Raw genomic sequence first — 22,982 nt, 5'->3', positions numbered from 1 at the left:
ACAAGACGGTCAAAATGCTTTCCCAGCATTTTTCTTGACATAAAACAGTCATTTAAAAACAGATTTCACATACAATTACAGTTCCAACAATATTTCCATCTTTTCTCATTACTCTCTGCATCCTTTCACATTAGTCCCCATCTTTTCTCATCTTACTATAATTTTATTTTCTTCATTGATCCCTATCACATCACATCATTCCCACATCAAATCACATCCAATCGCATCATCCACACATCAATCCACATCATCCATACATCCATCCACATCAACCACATCAATCCACATCATCCATACATCCATCCACATCAATCCACATCATTATCCACACATCCATTCACATCATCCACATAAATCCACATCATCCATACATCCATCCACATCAATCCACATTATCCACACATCCATTCACATCATGCACATCAATCCACATCATCCATACATCCATCCACATCAATCCACATTATCCACACATCCATCTATATCTTCCATACATCCATCCACATCAATCCACATTATCCACACATCCATTCACATCATCCAGATCAATCCACATCATCCATACATCCATCCATATCATCCATACATCCATCCACATCAATCCACATTACACATCAATCCTCATTCATTTCATAAGTATTTCCATTTTCATCTAATCACATCTTTTTCTATCTCATCACTTACTTCCTCATTTATCCTCAACAGGTCTCATCCACTTGCATCTACCCATACATCTCATCACTTCACCACTTAGCATTCATTCACATATCCCGATTCACATCACATCACATCCATTCACATCCCTTATCATTCATTCACATCCCGATTCACATACTAACACATTCATTCACATCCTATATCATTCATTCACATCCCGATTCACATGTTTACATCCTGATTCACATGATATCACATTCATTCACATCCCTTATCATTCATTCACATCCCTTATTATTCATTCACATCCCGATTCACATGTTTACATCCTGACTCACATGCTATCACATTCATTCACATCCCTTATCATTCATTCACATCCCTTATCATTCATATCTATCCAATTTACATCACATCTCATTGCCATAACCTCCTTTGTATGGCTGACCATTTTTTAAATTTTTCTATTCTTAAGTTACTTAAAAATTATCCCCAAATGGTTTAAAGCATTCGAAACTAATCAAATTCCACTTTTAAAAGAGGAACAATATGAAAAGTTTAATTCCAACAATTAGATTACTTATCTAGGATAAAGAAAGGCTGATTTTAAGAAGAAGAGAGGGGGAAAGCCTTTCCAGCAAGGCATAGCATCATTTTACATTTTAAAACAAAACAAAAATTAGAAAACCATTAAAAGGAATAAGAAAAAGTAAGATTTCTAACTTACATGAATTTCTAGGAGCTTTCCTTTGGCTTGATGGTTTGAGGGATCTACTCTTGTTTGCAACAAGAATGGCCACCAATTCTTTAGAAGAGGGAATGGTCAAAAACTAATGAATTATTAATAAATTCACAGTTTTTGACTTTGGAGAGAAGTAGAGTAACAGTGCATAAAACACTATTATCCATTTACAAAGTGGGAGGCTTCATTTACAGGAAAAAGTGAGCCTCTAACCAAGCAAACTGATTCTAAAATTTTCCAGATTAGTTTGGTCAATTTTTGACCATTTTTAGGTTGATTTAGCTTACTTTTTGGATCTAGTTCAAGCAGGAGAGAGGAGAGATGAAAATATCTCATTATTTGTGAGTTTAAAACTCAACCACATATGTGAAATAGGCACCTCCTTCATGAGGGGAATTCCCCCACACTGAGATGTCAAAAATGCATCATTTCTCTAAATATCTCTTCTTTTTTAACTAATATCCTTGTCCTTAGTAGTCAACTCTTCATCTTATGTGAGTATTTACTCATTTTTAGGGAATTTTCTTTATTTCTTCAATTTATCTCCTCCTCCCTACGTTTGGATTAATCTAATTGGCCCCTTAGAACCTTAATCTAATTTTTTTTTTGAAAATCTGGACCCTTAGGATAAGGCCTTTTGAACAGATTATAATTAATTTCTAATGCACTTTCTGAAAATCTTTTTGAACTTCTATTTCGGGGGAATTTATTTTAATAAGAAAATATATTTTTCCATCCAAAAATATCTAAAAATTGAATAATCTCTCTCTAGAATATTTTCTCTCTCTAGGCCAAAACAGGGTAAAACAGGATCTTTCTTTTATTTCAAAGAGGGGAATAATTATAAGATCAGAAGGGAAGGTTCTTACACCTGCACACCTCAAAATACGAAGGGAGGAATCTTACATTCAAACCCTAGCAAGCAAACACACACACACAAGAGAGAGCAAGACACGAGAGAGATGGATAGCTGAATTTTCTTATATCTTCTTCTTCTCTATTGCAACATAACATAAAGAGAAGAGTACACACTATATGGGTTAGTACTCAACTACTACAACACATACAAGGGTCGGTCCATAATGTGAACCCGACTAAATGAGCTGGCGCTATAACTATGCCAGTCTCTAGTAATCCAAAATGGCTATCACACAACCTTTCATCCCACTGGCCGCATATCACCCATAATCTCACCAACCATACCAGTGGTGTAGATGTGGAATCTATCACCCAAGGCGCGGGTCATCAATGTCTACCTGTAGCAGCACTAGTTGAGATCGATATCTCAACATCTTACAACTGGAGTAGTAGGGACAAAATTATATATGGGCATGGCCACAATGCAATGGGTGGAACCTATCTCTTCATGCCAATCAAAAGGTGGTCCATCCCAGTAAAATTTGAAGCTAAGAAAAATAAATACTCTCATGCATGTTATAACTTTTCATTATTTAATCTAGCTTGTTTTAATAGCATTAAGAGTCAGTGACACAAGGCCTCTTTTTGTGGATTAGAGCTTAGTAAAGGATACTAGATCAAAAAATAGTAGAATCATGCTGGTTTATGAAAGCTAATTGTGGTATTAGTCAACAAGAAAAAGGATACAATTAAAATTTTTAAGAAGGAGGTCCTATGTTTTGATATGAACAAGGGTCTAGAAAAGAAATATATTACAACAAATTTTGTACATCATTTCAAATGCTTCCCAGGATATATGCACATAACTTTTAAAGATATGATTGATACATCCATTTGGACAACCCATCCATACTTCACAAGAACTCAGGCTACAATCACAAAGAAAGAACTATTGATACATCCTTTTAGACACCCCTCCGTACTTGGCATTCATGTTATGAAGAAGTTTCATGGACTAAATGTACATCAGATAGGGGGTGATGTTAAGCCCATTTTGGGCTTAACAAAGGCACTCCCTACTACAAATGGGAGTAGCACAATAAGTGTCATGTAAAGGCACTATAAATGTTGTACATATTATGAGAAAAGATCACAAATTATCAAGCTTAATAAGTTTAAGGTTTAAGTTTTGGTTCCCAAGTGTGAATAAGGGACATTTGTATATAAGTGAATTTCTCATAATGACACAATCCCCCTTTGTGCTAAGTGATATCTAGTTATCTTCTTGCTCTTTGCTCTTGGTGTGTGTGTGGGGAGAGATGATTGCAACTTCTTACACATGTGCCTCTTTATGCTTTATGTGAGAGAGTGTAGAGAGAAAGGTGAGTCATTGTAGGGAAGTGAGGCTAACTTCTTGGTGGTGAGACAACAAGAAGAGAGATATTTGGGAGATTGGAGCTAGCAACCTTTATTGGTGTGCTTAGAGGTCAAAGAAATCTTGGCTAGAAACAAGGTAAGAACCCCCACAATGGTCGTTTCTTATTTCACTACTTGCTTGAATGGTAGAGTTCTTGGAAGAGTAGAAATAGGCCATAATAGAGAGATCTCCTAGTGTGGCATCTTCATTAACTTGGTATTAAGATTAAAGAGGTAGTTCACCTATAGAGCAAGTGAACATTGAAGAGGAAGGGGGGTTGGAAATTGATGCTCCACTCTCCTCATGTTAATTGCATAGATATTAGCTAGCCCTATATTGTAAGACTCAAATTTATAAGGAGAAGTCACTTTATCATCACAGAGTAGCATGGACGTTTGATAGATCTTAGTTTAGATAATCGGGAAAGACCATATTTGGCCAGATGGTTAAGAGATGACTTGGGTATAGACTTAGCATTATTCCAAGTAGTCTACATGTAATTATAGGATAATATAATAAGGTTAGAGGGAAATTTTCTTGAAAACCTTATCCTTAGGTTGCAAGGCTTGAATTGGCACGTAGATGACTTTAGATAGGTCTAGAAGCTACACCCCTAGATGGTTGATGTAATTGGTTAGGAAAATTTGAACTCAGTGTAGGGTACTTGACAGGAGTCTGATGCATACAACCATCCCCAATCATCCCTAGATACTTTGTATGGATGTGTTCAATAGCTTCCATCATATTCAAATTATTATTCATTGCTCTCTACTTCTTTCACAATGCTTGAGCACATTCATACTTTGTATGGATGTGTTTAATCGCTTCCATCATATTCAAATTATTATTCTTGAGATCTACCTTCATTGCTCTCTACTTCTTTCACAATGCATACAATCCTCCATCTCGGTGTCTTTCCAAATTACCACCTAACCTCTCTCGCATGAGCACATGAATGGAAGGCAGTTTGTAATACTCAAAGCAATCATTTAAATGTGCTATTATTCTCTATTTGTGTTAACACACAAGTTGTAATTTAATATAAAATTATGGGCCCACATCAAAGAATGTATTAAGATAATATTTTCATATGCCAAAATAAAAGAATATATTAAAATAATATTTTGATCAAAATAGGTGAGACGTGAGATTAATCCAGGTAGAAAAATGTATATTTATTAGTTATTTCCTTGAGCAGAAAGGTAGATGCTATAAACCTAGTACAGGTGAGATGCAAATTAGCAGGGATGCTGTGCTTGATAAGATGTCAATGAAGGATTCTACAGAGGCTGAAGTAAAGAATCACCTTAAATACTAAGCAACAATCACTGGCACTTATAGTGGACCAGAAGAGTTCTCTATAGGTCTTTTATGAGATCTTGGTCATCAGGAAAGTTGAGGCAGAATGTTACTCATTCTAATGTGTCATATAATGGTACTACTAGTGTTGAAAAATCAACAAGTACACATGTACCATGTAAGGGAAAAGAAAAGTTGGCTCAACCTTTTATAATGCCTAGCTTCAGCATGTCACTACTTTGTTGATGAAGATAGTGGTTTAGAATAGAGATCCTAACTCTTGTTACACATAGTGTATAAAGAGCCAAAGCAGTGTTAAGAACCAAAGCTTCAGCATGTCACTACTTTGTTGATGAAGATAGTGGTTTAGAATAGAGATCCTAACTCTTGTTACACATAGTGTATAAAGAGCCAAAGCAGTGTTAAGAACATAGGTCTACTAGATTTAGATATCTAGTGGGGACGTTGAGATATGATGGCTATAAGACCCATCATTATGCCTATATGGTCAGGCTACATATAAGAGGTAGAGCCCACATGTTTTAAGGAGGCATTTGGACATAAGCATTGGGAAGATGCTATGGATGAAGAGATGGCTACGTTAGATGCTAATGAGACATGGGATTTGGTTTTTTTGCCTAAGAAAAATAAGGCAATCGGATGTGGTCTAAAAAGTGAAGCATAATTCATATGGTTTTGCCTAAGGAAAATAAGACAATTTGATGTAGGTGTGGATGTAAGTGGGTATAAAAAGTGAAGCATAATTCAGATGGTTTTACGGGTACAATGCAAGATTGGCAATATGCATAAACATATGGCATTGACTATGAAGAGACATTAAGTCCGGTTACTAGGATTGCAATTGTGAGAGTAGTTACTACTAGGGCTATAGCTAAGGTTTGGTCTTTATATTAGATGGATGCAAACAAAAACATTTTTACATGGTGACTTATAGGAGGAATTTTACATGCTACAGCCGCCAGGATATGAGGATCATGCACATGGTGTAGCCACCAGGATATGAGGATCATGCACACCTAGATTTTCTTTGTAGTGTTTATGCAAAGCCTTATATGGATTGAATTACGCACCTAGAGCATGGCTTGATAAGATAGGGAAGTACCTTGTCACTTTTAGAATTCAAATATCTACAATCTAGATTTTTATTATGAGAGAACGACTGACATGGGAATTATGCTAGTGGTCATCTATGTTAATGACTTGTTATCTCACAGGTCACAGTGATGATTTCATGGGGTGAAGGTGCTTCTTAAGAAGAAGTTTGAAATAAAAGATTTGGGCAAGCTGCGATACTTCGTGGATATGATTTGGGTATAGGGGCAGTATGTTTTGGATTTGTTGTTGTCTAAGAAGTATGGGATGATAGGGTGTGAGCCAATCCCGGTGCCATTGGAGCAAAACATGAGGTTATCTATAGATCTATGTGATCTCTTAGAGAACCCTACTATGTACAGGCACATAGTGGGTAGTTTGATTTACTACATGACTATCATTAGGCTAGATTTGAGCTATTTGGTTGGATTGGTGTGTCAATTTATGCAGGCCCCAAGGAAGTCATATTTAGATGTACAGCTATGAAGTTACTTAGGTACATAAAGTCCACAGTACATTAGAGTCTTACCAAATAGCGAGCAACCTTTTCCGAGCTAGTTGAAAATTGCAGAGAAACTTGGCAACAAACCCCAAAAATTTGGAATTAGCTTGACAATGTTTTAGAACAAAAAACAATGCAAAGTGAGCATAAGCAGTTACATTATTTTCCATTCACGTGCAGAATAATCTTGATTGAAGCAACACGGTTCCTATCATTGAAGTACATTAGAAGATCCCATCAATCACCATACAAAATTGAAATACCACACCAACTACAATTTTGTGATTGCATGGAACATAACCTACTCTCAATGGGGTTTAGGGTTTTTAGAGCTCAACAATATCTGCATTAAATAAGATTGAAACAAAATCACCAATCATGGCTTGCAAAAGCAAACACCAAAACCATGTGTTACATTGTCCACGAGCCAGAGTAGCCATTGGGCGACTAAGGGTCTCATCACACCAACTAGAGATCGAGACTGGGAGAGCAGCACGCATCTCTCGATAACAAATCAAGTTGAGTCACACTCATCGTCTATAAAAACATGATGAGCGTGACGTCCTTCTGCACGGTCCTTCTCAAAACGTGCATCCCTAGCCATGGTTCTTGCCATTGCTTCGGCATACACTAGCAGAACACTGCATAGAAAATAAAGAATAAAATTTGTTTAGGTTTTGAAAATTCACATTTTTAAGTATATCTATGCATTGTAGATTAAACTTGAATGTTCTATTCTTAAAACATATGCATGAAGGTAACCAAAATCACAAACTTGGATCCTCAAGCATTGACCTATTGTAAAACACCGCTAAATCCATATCAAAATAGAGTGACAATAGTCCCAAGCACATCAAAAAACAAACCCAAATAAATAGTCATCAATGTAGCACTGTAGTTCAAGATGCTCGCTACTCATATGGATTCTATCCCACACGCTCATCAATATCATCATCCCCAAGCTCAATTCTAGAAAGGTTGAAAATGACTTCTTACCATCATCATGAGAATCCTCAATATTTATGTCTATCTCATCATCCAATAAGTCCACTCTTGGCTGCTCTTCCACAACTTTGTCTTTGTCTTACACATGTAAACAAAAAGCAACGAGCAATTCAAGACAATGACCAATAGTTAGTAGATGCCTACATTGATAAAGAGCTCGACTAACCTCTCCTTTGTGTAGGTCTCTTTTTCTCCACCATCTTTTCCACCTCGACAAGCTGCCTAAGCTTGAAATGTTGATGGATGTAAGATTTCTCCCCCCAACTTTTGAGATGTAAAGTTGTTAGAACCTTCCCTTCAGTCTCTGTAATCATCCCCTAGTTCTAAATGCAAGAAAATGTTGTTTTCTCTTTATTTTATCCTTGAGAGAGAAAATGTTCTAGAGTGAGGTAATACAAAATTGAGATATTTTTGGATACAAAATTTCTTCTAAAATCTGAGATGGATTCCCCTGAAATAGAAATTCAAAATGAATTTTCCAATGTGCATTAGGAATTAACTGAATATGTGTATTGGGAGACCTTAGCCTAAGGGTCCACATTTTCAAATTTTTTTGATTAAGGTCCAAATAAGGTACCAAGGGGCCAATAGGATTAATCCAAGTGTTGGGATGACAAAAATACAAAGAATAAAAGAAAATCTCCCAAAAATGAGTAAATGCTCACATAAGATGGACTGAGTTTATTAGTCAAAAATTGGGATATTTTAGTAAAAATGATGAATTTATTACACCTCAGTAAGGAGGGAGAGCCCCATCAAGTAGGTGCCTTTTTTATCATCATTACTTGACATTTTTAATTCAAAAAAATCAAGATATTTCATCTCTCCTCACTCCTCTCTCCTCCTACAAACTGGATCATAAAGTGAGTTGAACTGGTCCAAAACTTGTCCAAAATGGATCAAACTGAAGGTGGAAGCCTCTAGATCCCAGTTGGACTTGGTTGGTGGTCTCCCTCACCTATAAATAGACCCTCATTCCTTTGTATTTTCATCTTTGAGTAATTACATGCCAGTATTATCTTCATTTTTATTGTAATTTCTATTATCCCTCTATTTTCCCCTTCTCTTGGGAGCTTTGGAGCTTCTTTATTCTCCATCCTCTCTTGGAGATTACCCTCCCCCCTCTTGGTGGCCAAGGACTTGCTTGTGGGCTTCACTTCTATCCAAAGAATCAAGCCAAACTCAAAAGTAAACCCTAATTTAATGGTTTTTTTCTATTCTTCTCAATGATTTTCTTCTTCTTAACCTCTCTAATGCTTGAGAAGCTTTCAATGGAATGGTTTTCTCTTGAAATCAATCTCTCCAATGATTCATAATGTTTAATTAGATTAATGCTAAATTTTATGCTTAATTATAGTATTTTTTGTTAATAAATCTCTCTTTTGGAAAGATTAATCATCTTTATGGTTAGATCCTTGGTAGAAGGATGATTCTCAATGATAATATCTGTATCCTAATCAAAACTCTAGGCTTGATAAGCTAGAGAAAGAGATTAGATATTTTTATGATTTTTAATCTAGTAAAAATGATGGTTAATTCTTTTTAGCTTGATTATGAGTAAGAAAAATCATATTAATTCATTCTAAATTGAAAGAGGGTTATGCTAACATTTTTAGAAATGAGGAATGGTTATTTTATAATAATCAAGAGATTTATTCATAATTATGCTTATAATTATATTTATAATTATGCTATGTATACATAATAAAATTTTAGCTTAAAAGAGGAGTTCCTATCATATTTCAATTGTGAATATTTAATCAAGTTTAGAAAATTGAACATTCTCAGAAATTGCAGCGAAGCTATGGCAAAACTTTCCAAAAAAAAAAGATAAATCTTATTTTTATGTATAAAATTAATAAAGCAAAAAGAGGAATTCCCATCATATTCTAGGCAAAGATATTTTTATGCTAAAAGATGAGTTTTGAGCATTATTCAATAGTCAGAAAAATAAAGAAGGTTATGCACAAATTTTTTAGAATCATTCAATTCATGAGAATTATAGAAATGATTCATTTAGATAAATGGATTAGTATTTGTACTAAAAGAGAAAATATGGGTATAATTGATTTTTTAAATCCCATGAATCTTTTATTCAAAAAGAAGAATATTGAGCGTATTTTATTTTGAGAAATTTGAGAAAGAATGATGTGAATGAATGTAGGAATGATGAGAATGGATGTGAATGAATGTAGGAATGATGAGAATGATGTGAATAGATGTGAATGAATGTAGGAATGATGAGAATGGATGTGAATGAATGTAGGAATGATGAGAATGGATGTGAATGAATGTGAATGAATGTAGGAATGATGAGAATGGATGTGAATTAATGTAGGAATGATGAGAATGGATGTGAATAAATGTAGGAATGATGTGAATGGATGCGAATAGATGTAGGAATGATGAGAATGGATGTGAATAAATGTAGGAATCATGTAAGAATGATGTGAATGGATGAGAATGGATGTGAGTGGATGTAAGAATGGTGTGAATGGATGTGAGTTGATATAGGAATGATGTGATTGGATGTGAGTTAATGTAGAAAATGTGGGATAATGAGAATTGACGTGGAATGGGACAATGAGAAATGATGTGGGATGATGAGGAAAGATGGGAATTTTGTTTGGAACTGTATTTGTATGTGAAACCTGTTTTTTTTTTAAAGATTGTTTTATGTCAAGAATGCCGGGGAAGCATTTTGACCATCTTGTGAATGAGGTCGTGGGGGCCTAAGTGAAAAAGTTACAACAGTTGACGGAGATTCAATGAAGGACGTCTCGCGTGGCAAGGTCGGTTGAGGTCTTGACCAGCCTTGATTAAAATGGTGAGCCTCTGGTATGGTGGATGAGGAACCAAGGAAGCGACCTATGAGTGAAGCGCTAGGTGAGCTCCTGCAAAGAAGGAGCCTAGAGGGAGCTAACCATACAGTGCTTAGGCTGTGGGTCATCAAAGATACCCACGCATGCGTTGGGGAAGAAAAATGAGTTGGATCTGTTTTCTGAACACGGGCATGAATTTGGTTGATTGGCCTTGCTGGTCTTCAATAGATGAGTTCATGGCTCTTTTACATAGATATTGCTAGTTGATCTTGTTGATCTCCAGCTGAGAGTCCATATGGTTTTTTTGTGATTAAACTCCTAGGTACTGTGGGTTGGAACTATCCAAAAGACCCCTGAGTGAGCAGAGGGTGAGCGTTATGGTTGCCAATGATGCCATAGGTACGCTGAGGAAGGAATGACTGAAATTAGATTTTATGGTTTGGAAAGTGGAAAAGTTGGAAATTAGATCTGGATATTTCGGAGGATTATGATTCGAAATACTATGGTTTCATTTCAAGTCTTCTTTAAAGACAGTTGAATCTCTAAAAGGCAATTTCATATTAGGTGCATAAGTGGTATGTCTAAATTGTATTTTGTATGAGTACCAGCTAGGGGGCTTGGAAACTCTTTCCCTGGTACTCGGGACAAAACATAACCAAATTTTCATAATGGATCCTATCAATACAGTGGTTGGGCGGTTGGCTTGGGCGGTTGGCTTGGGCGGTTGGCTAACCCATGGGACTGGATGGTGATGACTGATGGATCCCTATAATTAAAACTCAATTCTGTTCAAGTTACGATAGTTGAAGTAAATCATGGATAATCCTTGTTCTATGGAAAAGAATCAACGGCTGTGCCTCTTTGACAAGGAAAAAAACGTTGGTCTCTATGATCCAAGTGCAAGTTCCTACCTTGATCCGTCCATGTGATCTGCAGGTTCGGTCGGAATGAAAAAGGAAAGTTAAGGCCCTTGACTACGTTAGAATACTTCTCCTAAAGGAATCGCATATGCTTTCTGGGCGAGGGAAGTTTTTTTCGGGTTCGGTTTTGGATGCTTCCCCATACACCATGGAAACCTTTCGGTCATGGTTGCATACCCCCAATGCCTCCATCATTCGGTGACACCCCAGCCTTAATTGCTCATTCACATGTGGTCGCCATGCCACACATGCTTGGTCGGGAGGGCAAAACGATCTTTGAAGAGTCCTCATCTAGTGGGGCCTCTCCATACATGCACCTTGGCATGGATAGACACCCTGAGCACATTTACATACCCTCTTCTCTATCCACCATAGATCAATGCCCACCCTCCACCCTTGCACCACCTCCCCTTATGCCACACTTTCACATTTACATACCCTCTTCTCTATCCACCATAGATCAATGCCCACCCCCCACCCTTGCACCACCTCCCCTTATGCCACACCTTCACATTCCAAGCTTAGCACAAGCTCGAGGAAGGGGAGTGTCACACCATTTGCACCCACAAACATCACATACAAAACGTATGTGGGCAAAAAATTTTAAACTTCTCCCAAAATTCCATGGACTTGGAGACCCCATATTCCTCATTGAGGTCTTTAACCAAATCTTTCTGGCATTTGATATTTTTGATGATGCAACCAAAGTCCATCTCCTTGGACTTAGCCTTGAAGGAAAGGCCATGCAATGGTTCCAATCCTTAGACCCTCGGCACAAAAGCATTTTTAACATAGTGAGGGAGGCCTTCGTTCTTGGATTTGCATCCAAGAGGCCCAAATGGAGCCTTGTCATCCAACTGTTCCAATTGGAACAAAAACCTGAGAAAACATTATGCAATTACATCGCTCACATCAGATCGCTCACATCAAGTACCTTTATTTCGCGAAGAGAGAAAAAATTTGAGAGATAAGCAATTAATGGATCGTTTCCTCTTGGGCTTGCACAATCCAAGGTGTCACCACTTGTTGGTCAAGGACTCCTCCACCTTTTATCAGGCCTACAAATGGGTGATCTTTCTTGATGGCAACATGCAAGAAAGCTATTCCACGCAATTGGCCATGGCACCAATAAAAACCTAAAGCTCATTCATAGCGTTACCTTCATCTCCTCTTGAGCCCCAAACCTTATTGGTGGCACCACCCCAAGCTAACTACTCACACAAAGCACCACCATGACCTTCTCCTGTGCCCATCTTTCCACTCCAGTCATTGCCTCTCCAGGCACACCCTATTGCTCATGCAAAGATTCCAACCAGGTCCATTTCTAAACCTACGGAGCCCATGTGCTTCGCCATCCATGAGGCACCCGTAACACCTCATCTCCCTCTGCCGATGCCTCACATGGACCCTAAACCACTTGTGCACACTATAGGTGCACCCATAGGGAAACCACCTCTTCTGTGTTTTCTCTGTCATGAACCCCATAGAGTGACAAACTGCCCTCAAAAGAAATTTCTACCAATGCAACCACAATGTCATGTCTGTGGAATTGACCATTACTATAAGGATTTCCCTTTGCCAATAATTTTCTCATTCCAAAGTCGAAGGCATGCCATCCCTGAACGTGTTGAGCATTCAACATGGGAAGATATCCATTGTCCCATTGAATGTCATCACCACATGGTTACAAGCCAAGCTACAAACACTGACACAAAGTCCAACAAAGACTCACGAGGTCCACACCAAATTTGCTGAGGCATTTTATCCTCCTACTGCAACCACCTCTTGACCTCCACACTTGTCAAATAAGAACCAAATTGAACTTCCATATACTATTGTTGGTCCACCCTATGATCAAGGCCCTGCCTCTCAAGAAGCCCCTACTCATCAATGCAAGCTGGACGGCCTCTCTCTACCTTCCTTTCCTGCCAAATCCAAATGCCCATTGTTATCCGTCATAATTAATTGACAAGATTAATATGGATAAATGATGTTAAACATAAGCTTAACTAATACTTAATTCTAGAGAGACAATCGTCAAGAATATAATCTAATAACATACACAGAACATGGCAAAGATTTGCACACACAGAAATCATAGACGAGATAACTTCACTGGTTTATTCATGTGCTTCTTACAATTTATAGTAGGTGTACAAGCACCGCTTGACGTTCCAATTTGACTGGTTGTTGCGACTATTCATTCATTGTCCATACCGATGGCCGCCCAATACACTTGACATGCACGGTGGACTCGGGAACCCACATTGCATACTCCAAAAATTAATATTCCTCGTTAGAGTCAATTCATAGAGGCTTGCATAGATGTCGCAGTGGCACCACCTTGTTGACGCTCCTCTTACTGTCTGCGGGCGAGGTCTTGGCGTCCGAACAAGCGGATCCTGCTGCTCCTGCCATTCCTGCAACCACTGCAGTGGGTGCGGTTGCTGAGGGATCCACTCGAGCAGGTTCACCCTGAATATCTGGCAACCTGGCAAACTTCACATGTTGTAAATACTTTTTGGAGAGAAAGTCATTGGTAGGATAAATATAGTGCCAACTGATGTGGATACATTTTTAACTAGAAGCACAACCTTCTTCATTCCTCCTTCAGCCTCCTTTCCTTCCTTACCCAATCTCGTCCAGATTGTAGTGCTCGCCCCACACCGCACATTCTCCATCCGACTTGCAGTCCGGACTTGCAGTCCGACCGCTCTGCTAGGGCGGACTTCTCTGATTCTCCCACAGCCAGCAGTAATACTTCTGACTGCAGGTCCTGCACTCATCACTCTAGTGCAGCCGGCGTTCTCCGTCATGAATTCAAGTTGCGGATTCGAGCTAGATCCTCCGCTGCCACTAAACAAACTTTCCACAATCTGCATCTCCGTCGGATTTATCATTTTAGGAATGACTTCTACCACGGCCACTTCCCTTTCTCCAATATTATGTCCCCACCATGAAAGATCCCTGCCCCCTCTATGCAATGGATTCAGGGTTGCTAGCAGTGGAAGTAGCACTCCTTGTGTGGTGCAGGGTCCTCTCACTCGGGGCCTCGCCCACGGATATCCGGACAGGAGACTAATCCCTCGGTTCTTCCAAAATCGAACTCGAGAAAACTTCCCTTACCTGGAAAAGCACGTGCGATTCCTCTAGGATATTTTTACTCTAACGTAGTCAAGGTCATTATTGACCAAACTGATCCGACCAAACCTAAAGTCACTTGGTCAGATCAAGGAAGAAACTTGCACTTGGATCATAGAGATCAACGCTTTTTTCCCCATCGAGAGGCACAGCCATTAATTCCTTTTTCCATAGAACAATTACTATCCGGGATTTACTTCATCTAGCGTACTACAACAGAAATTGAGTCTCCTTTTACGGATCCATCAGTCCAGCCATGGGTTAGCCAACCGCCCAACCACTGTAGTGATGGGATCCAATTGAGAATTTAGTAAGGTTTCCTGGGTACCAGGGAAAAGAGTTTCCAGGCCCCCTAGCCGGATGTTCATGCAAACTTAAAGCTAGTCACACCACTTACACACCCAATATGAAATTGCTTTCTTCATAGATTCAGCTATCTTTAAAACAATCATTTAATGAAGCGATAGTATCACTAATCACAATCCTCCAAAATATCCAGTTGAATCTTGATTTCCAATTATTCCTTCATCGGAGTATCTATGGCATCATTGGCAACTAGAACGCTCACCACCACCTGTCCACTCACAGGGGCCTTTCTGATAGTTCCTAGCTCATAGTACCTGGCCATATATTCACTTATAAAAAAATTCAAGATGGAATCTCCATTGAAGATCAGCAAGATCAACCAACAGATCCATATAAAAGAGCCATGGACTCATCTGTTGAGGACCAACAAGGTCAATCAACTAGCCGATTTCAGAAAACAACTCTTACTCCTTGTTCCAATATCTTCCACGACGCACGTGTGGGTATTTTCGGCAACCCAGAGCCCGAGCACCGTATGGTCAGCACCCTCTAGGATCCTTCGCAAGTCACCTAGCGCTTCACTCATAGGCCGCTTCCTTGGTCCCTCATCCACCATACCGAAAGCTCACCATTTAAATCGAACTAAGGCTGGTCAAGACCTCGGCCGACCTTGCTATGCAAGAGATCCTCCGTTGGGGGGGGGGGAGAGAGAGAGAGAGAGAGAGAGAGAGAGAGAGAGAGAGAGAGAGAGAGAGAGAGAGAGAGAGAGAGAGAGAGAAATGCTTAAAAACCATTAAAATTAAGCATAAATAAAAATTTATGTGTTTCTTTATTACAATTCATAAAATAACTTCAATAGTAATCATAAGCCATTCAAATTAAAGCTTCTCAAGCTTGAGAGGGGTTGAGAAGAGAATCATTTGGATTTTAATAAGAATTGAAGACAATAATCCACACTTTACCTTCTAATTTACTTGATTCTTTGATCACAGTCTTTGATCACAGTAGAGGCCCCCAACCAATCAATTGGTTTGGTATATTGTAGGAGTCACCAAGGAAGATTGAAGAGAGAGAGAAGCTCCAATCTCTTCAATTTTGTAGAGGTTTTTAGAGGATAATAGAAAATATCATTATTTTAACATAATACTGGCATAGTATAGTTCTCATATTTGTTTACAAAGGGCTAAGGATCTATTTATAGGTGAGGGAGGCCTCTAACCAAGTCCAACTGATTTCTAGAATTTTCCAGGTTCAGTTTGGTTGAATTTGGACAAGATTTGGACATAGTTTGGTTCCCTTTTGATTTGGTTTGATCCAAGAGAGAGGAGAGATAAAAATATCACAATATTTTTGAGTTTAAAACTCCACCACATATGTGAAATAGATGCCTCCTTGAAGGGCCCCCTTTTCCTTACACATGTGTCAAAAATGAATCATTATACCCAGAATATCTCATTTTTTTAGTAATACTCATAGTTTTTTTTACTAATAAACCTTGTACTCAGTCAACTCTTCATCTTATGTGGGAATTTACTCATTTTTGGGTATTTTTCTTTTATAAATTGGATTTATCTCCTCCCCACACTTGGATTGATCTTATTGGCCCATAGGAACCTTAATTGGATCATAATCCAAAATTTTCTAAAAATCTAGATCCTTAGGCTAAGGTCCTTTATACCCATTTATAATTAATTCCAATTGCACATTGGAAAGTTCTTTTTGAATTTCTGTTTCAGGGGAAACCGTTTTAGACACTAGGAGGATTTTTATATCCAAAAATATCTCAATTTTAGACTATCTCCCTCTAGACATTTTCTCTCTCTAGGTCAAAACAGAATAAAACAGAATCTTTCTTTTATTTCAGAGGGGAAATAATTACAATATCAGAAGGGGAGGTTCTTACACCTGTACACCTCAAAAGCTGGGGGGAGGAATCTTACATCCTACCCCACTTAAAAAATGCGAGATGTCCTCATCTCGCAAGCTAGAGGACAACTCTTTCCCTTAAGATCCAACTGATTCTGGGGTTCCTGATATTCTGGTCAACCCAAGAGAATTCTGGGATAACTATCCCTTATATAGAACTCATCATTAAATAACAATTCATTTAGATCATTTAATTACTTAAGCACATCTCTCTCTTGGGAAGGTAGTAGTTATGTTAATTACTTAAGCACGTCTCTCTCTTGAGGAGCTTGTTACTTAAGCATGTCTCTCTCTTGTGAAGCTAGTAGTTATGTTAATTACTTAAGCATATCTCTCTCTTGGGAAGGTAGTTGTGTTAATTACTTAAGCCCATCTCTCTCTTCTTAAGCTATTAGATTTCACACAGTTGCATGAAAGGGTAGAATTTAACTTGTGAGAAGGAGGAAGATGGCATTGTTGTGGGGGGTCATATTGATATGCCCACCCTTAGGCCTGTCATCATGTACTACATGGCCACACCTTCATGGTGTTAACCATGGAATGGGCTAGACATAGAGTTGCCTATCATACCACTAATTGTTATACGCTTGCCACCTGAGATGATATCAAGCCACACAACATGAAGCATGGACAAGCTTAGGGGGCTTGTTAGCTTACCACCCTAGGGTATATCAAGGCTTAATGAACCCAAGCTCACCAATGGGGAGGATACTTCCATAAGGAGCTACTCCATCAAATGTGAGCATCCCCAAACCAAAATTGTAACCACATATCCTCATGTGGGTTCTCTATTAAATTGTGGATGGCTGGAGCTCCCACCCCTAGTAGGACCTCTTATAAGGTGTCAAGGGTGGCTTTACAAGAGATCCCCAAAGCCCTCTTCTTCCCCACACACATATCTAGCAAAGGAGTCCCCACTTAAGAAGTAGAAGACCTTAGGGGAAAAGATCATAAAACTGCCCCACACATCATAACACTGCCACATAACTCAGGAAAACATTGATGATGTGCTATTGGACATGGATGTTAGTGATGGGGATCACACCATCAATCTGGTCTCCCTCATGTGAGGACTGACATAGGGTAATGGGTCCACCAACAGCCTACAACCATGACACCCCAAAAATCCTCATTTAGACCCCCATAGATTTAGAAGCTCAGCAAGACATCCATAAGGGTATGACAACAAATCTAGAGACTAGGGTAACACAATCATTGATCAACCAAGTTAATCATTCTTGAGATGTCATGATCAAATTGATGTAATAGCTTTTTGGGGCCCAAAAACATCTAGTATTTAGGCCCATGTAGGTTTAGAAAGAGTGCACATTATGTGATGAGAAGCAAATAGAGAGGGGGGTTGTATCAATATGTTTTCTTTCTATTTTTCCAAATAAAGAGAGATGGGTTTGTGCTTACCTAGTTTGTTGAAGAGAGAGAGAGAGAGAGAGAGAGAGAGAGAGAGAGAGAGAGAGAGAGAGAGAGAGAGAGGAGCATCATCGCATCATTATCTCATCGCATCATTATCTCTCAATTTTGAAGCTTCAATATGGTCTTCTATTATTCCACCCTGATCATCACAATTGCATATTTTCTTTCGGGATTTATGATACCTAATAAGTAGTCTCTTCCATTAAACAAAAGGGGAGGCTAGCAACAATAACAAGAGGTTGGGGTGTCCAATTTTACCATGGAGAGAGAGAAAGCATCATCATCTCTCAAGCTCAAAGTAGCCTTAGTATGTTTTGTGGTTAAATGTCAGAGAGAGAGAGAGAGAGAGAGAGAGAGAGAGAGAGAGAGAGAGAGAGAGAGAGAGAGAGAGAGAGAGAGAGATCATTTCTCAATTTAAAAGCCTCAATATACTTTTTGATTTATAGTAGAGAGTATGCTTGTAGATTCCCTAGGAAGAGAGAGAGAGAGAGAGAGAGAGAGAGAGAGAGAGAGAGAGAGAGAGAGAGAGAGAGAGAGAGAGAGAGAGAGAGAGAGGCAATATCATCATCTCTATTTTGCTATGCTTTTTTGTTTGTGGTAGAGAGTATGCTTGTATTTTTCCCTAGGGAGAGGCAATATCATCATCTCTATTTTGCTATGCTTTTTTGTTTGTGGTAGAGAGTATGCTTGTATTTTTCCCTAGGGAGAGAGAGAGATGGTTTTGTGCTTTCCTGGTCACTTGTTTTTTATATGCAAAGAGAGATGGATTCATTTTTACACATAGTCAATTGCCCTCAATTCATTTTTACACATAGTCAATTGCTTGTTAACTTATAGAATTAAAGAACTTAAATATGTGCATGGCTAAATGAAGAAATAACTTGCCAGTTGGATGCTCTTGTTTTGTTTTTGTTTTTTTTTAATAGCAAGAATGCCACCAAAGATAAAGAAGACTAATCTTAGAAATTTTCATGCTGCCACTTTAGATGTAGCAAAATAGATTACTCCTTTGTCATTGATTGAGGTAGAGGAGCCAGAGGGAGAGATGCAAATGGAGGTCGCTTTGGCAAAAAATGATAGACTAGTGAAAGATATTAATATTGTGAAAGGTGGGGATGTGATCATAAGGTGTAGGTTGTTGGATCCGTCTTCTTACCCAATGAGTTCCTTTGTGTAGGTTATTTCCATTTGCATGGGTGAGAGGACTTAGGTAGAATGTGGTTTCCCTTAGAACTTATATTCAGTATGAGGGTTATGTTAATGAGAAGTGTTTATCATATTTATGTGTTCTTATGATGGAAAAGAGATTTTGGTGACAGATGAAGTGAGGTCAAAATGGGATGCACATTAGTGCAAGTGGATAGGAAGTTTGAGGAAGAGTTGGGAATTAGCCTTGTCTTGGGATTTATGAAAAACAAATGTTTTATACCTTCCATAGTGGTTAAACACAATCTTATGTTGATCCTCAAGTGCAATGGACACTTGGTTATAGCCAAAGAAATCATCCAAGAAGGCGAAGGCTTCATCAATAACTCTCTCCAAAACATGTTTAGTATATAGCAATGGTGGGTAACAATCTATTTGCATGGCTACATTGACTTTTTTAAGTCCCCACACACTCTCAAATTTCCATTTTTCTTTGGCACAACAGTGACAATGGCGATACCCTATCTCAATGTGCTCAATTTCATAAATAATCCCACGGCACTAAGCTTGTTAACCTCTTCTTGCACAATGGCCCGGGGCCTCCACCTTCCAAAAAAGTTTGTATCACGTGCGTTCAAAGGCATATTTTAAAACCCCTCTGTAGCCTGATTTTCCCTATTTTATGCATACCTCCTATTACTTTTGCAATATATTATTATAACCCTCCTGTACTTTTAAAATTTCCAGCTCATAGAATTTTTTTCCCCCTCTAGTAAATTTAAATTTAAAGATATCACGCCCCTTACAATTATTGAAAAAGGTGATCACAAGAATAATCGATAAGCCTTTGTCAACTTGCATATACTACTACATCTAGAAGGATGCCGTCATGTTGTACACATTCTCACCTTGACCTTATCTTTGAATTTGTGCATTCCAAGAGAAAACAAGGGAGATCCTTAAGAACATGTCCTTTCTAAATGCCTTGAAAGAAGGCCAGCATGCAGACTTAGTGAGATTATCAAGGTCTTCCTAGAAAGTAAGAATGCAAGTTTATTGAAACAAAGAATTGAATACTGATGTCGGGAGTGGAGAGTTGACGGGAGAGTAGGAGACGAGAGTCAACAATGTGTGGGTGTGAAGAATGGATAATGGGCACACCACAACCCATGAGTTTTATTCATGTGTTAGAGTTAGGGTGGAACTGGTTCAACGAACCGGTTTCACATTGTATACAAACTACAAATGTTACATAGGGCCTTTACACCCCAACAACCTCCCACTTAAAGGCAATATGCCCGTAGGAGAGTGAGAAAAAAAAAAGCAAGTATACAATGATATACAAGACCAACACAAATCTGTAAATGGCCTCATCCAACACCCATGAGTGATCTGCAGTGTGCAAACCGCTCGGCATGTAAACTCTTCGTCAGAAGATCTGCAGGATTATCATCTGTGTGAATCTGACTTTTTGTGATGACTATCTCTGTCTCTGGGTTCCCACATCCATAACACTGGACATATTTCTTAATGAAATTTTCCAAAAGCCTTGCAAGTTTTGCTGTATCATGTGCTCCATTCACAATAGCAGTGCCAGCTTTCTCATCAAATTTTGACTGTGCACCAAGTTCACATCCAAAGTACTTAGTAGTGTAGGCTGGAGCCCTAGCCAAGGCCTTTGCAACATCGATCATGTTCACAAGATTGGTCTTGATTCCATTTCCTCTGCCTTCAATCTTAGTGATCAGCTTAAGCATTTTATACCTGTAGAAGGCATCATCACGGTTGCGCTGGCCCCGATGTTCTGAAGAGCCATTTCAAAAGGAGCACTGGCACTTATACAAACTCAAAAAGGCCCTTCGTCTGGTAAGAAGAGATGAATTTCTTGCCGTCCAGACCGGATGTGGAGCAAAGATGAGCTCTCTCCTGATGAAGCCATATCAGCAAATAGAACCAAGAAATAAAGTGTATGACTCCCTGCAAGCACTTAGAAGTGCTCAGCAAAGTATCTCCAAAGCGCGGAAACACTCCCAGATAAATAACACTTGCCTGCTCAATGTCTGTCAAGCATCCAAAGATGCTCCCACTGGCACAAAAGCTGTATGTACGAGCTCAAAAGCTCAACCAATGAGTAAGAAGCAATGTCAAACTCTTTTCCAATCCCCGATGGTCAATACCTCAAAGCATGTACCCAAGACATAACCCGAATAGCATAGGCATAAGCATACATGAGTAAAATAGCTTCAGCCCACTGTATGTCAGCAGTGATTCACTGCTCAAAACTGAGTATTCTCAGTCCTAAATCAAGGCCAAAATGATGGCAAACCATTAACATAGCATCTCCATACATGTAGACATCATACGGGCATCAATATGCATCAAGTGATCAATCCCGGTAAGCATAGACTAGAAGTGCTCAAGACCGAGATAGGTTTTATTCTAATAGACATCGTTCACCCAGAGAGTTCTCTGAAGGAACGATGGTATATTTGCGAGTTCCGAAAGATTCCGAGACTTTACGGACAGGTAGATCTCTGAAATTATCCCCTAGATACTGTGGACCATTTCGTGTTACACGACGGATTGGTTCAGTTGCATATGAATTGGATTTGCCTTCTCGTGTGAAAGTTCATCCTGTATTTCATGTCAGTAGACTTAAGGAAGTACTGGGTGGAGCAGATCAGTTAGTTACTCCTCAAGAAATTATAGATGTCGAGGACATGAAATTTGTTCCGCACGAACCTGAAAAGATTCTTGGATTTCGTGAACGAAGATTGCGTAATACGCTTATCACGGAATACAAGATCAAGTGGAAGGATCGTGTTGAGGAGGACGCTACATGGGAGACATTGACTACTCTTCAGAGAGATTACCCTAGCTTTTTAGTGAGCTCAAGAGTGAGCTCTTAGAGGAAGGGGAGTAGCTCGTGCCACAAAGAAATCAATGATGGATCTCTTGGCAACATCTTATGTGGGCTGGCCTTGCCTCTCAAGGCTTGTCCTCTCAATCCTCCGTCCCTATGTCATCTGAGCTCTATCACGTACCTCCCGAGACATCTGGTTCATCATACATCGCCCATGGCAGTGGCCCAAACCCCTCGTAAGAGGCAGTGAAATCTCCCCTGTATCTCATAATACGCTAGGCATCTAGACATATAGTGGGCCTCGTCCTTTACCTCCCCATGGAGCATACTCTCCATATCCCCTCCACTCGTAAGATGCCTCAGCTCTCCCAATCTCTACTCGGAAGCGGTGGGAGGATACTATGAGCTGACCAATCGCGATACGCATAACATGTGACATGTGCATCTGCATGTACCTCGGGATATCAAAGAATCCATCCCCAATGAGTCTCAAAAAATGCTCTATGAAGAACTCAATTTGCATCCCTATCTCTGATGAGATGACACCCAAATCTAGCATATGTGTCAGCAGCGTAGATCAATCGGATAATCCGGTTGATCTCCTGTCATGAGAGGTCGAGGTGTGGAGAGTATAGATTGTACTGAAATGGAGGGAGATGATCCATCTGCAATCCATGTGCATGAAACCATTCAACTTGCCTCCGAGTACCATACCTGCGAAGACAAGCACTTGGGGATAGGTGTAATGACGCAAACTCAACAATCAAGAACTGCCATGCAATCAAGAATCTCTTTCTGGTTGGCTTTCAGTAGACTTGATAGTAGTCCTTGGGG

The sequence above is a fragment of the Cibotium barometz genome, chromosome 41 (genome assembly GCF_041138505.1).
Source record: "Cibotium barometz isolate CiBa-2024 chromosome 41, ASM4113850v1, whole genome shotgun sequence".
Lineage (NCBI taxonomy): Eukaryota > Viridiplantae > Streptophyta > Polypodiopsida > Cyatheales > Cibotiaceae > Cibotium > Cibotium barometz.
This window is presented reverse-complemented; position numbering follows the sequence as displayed.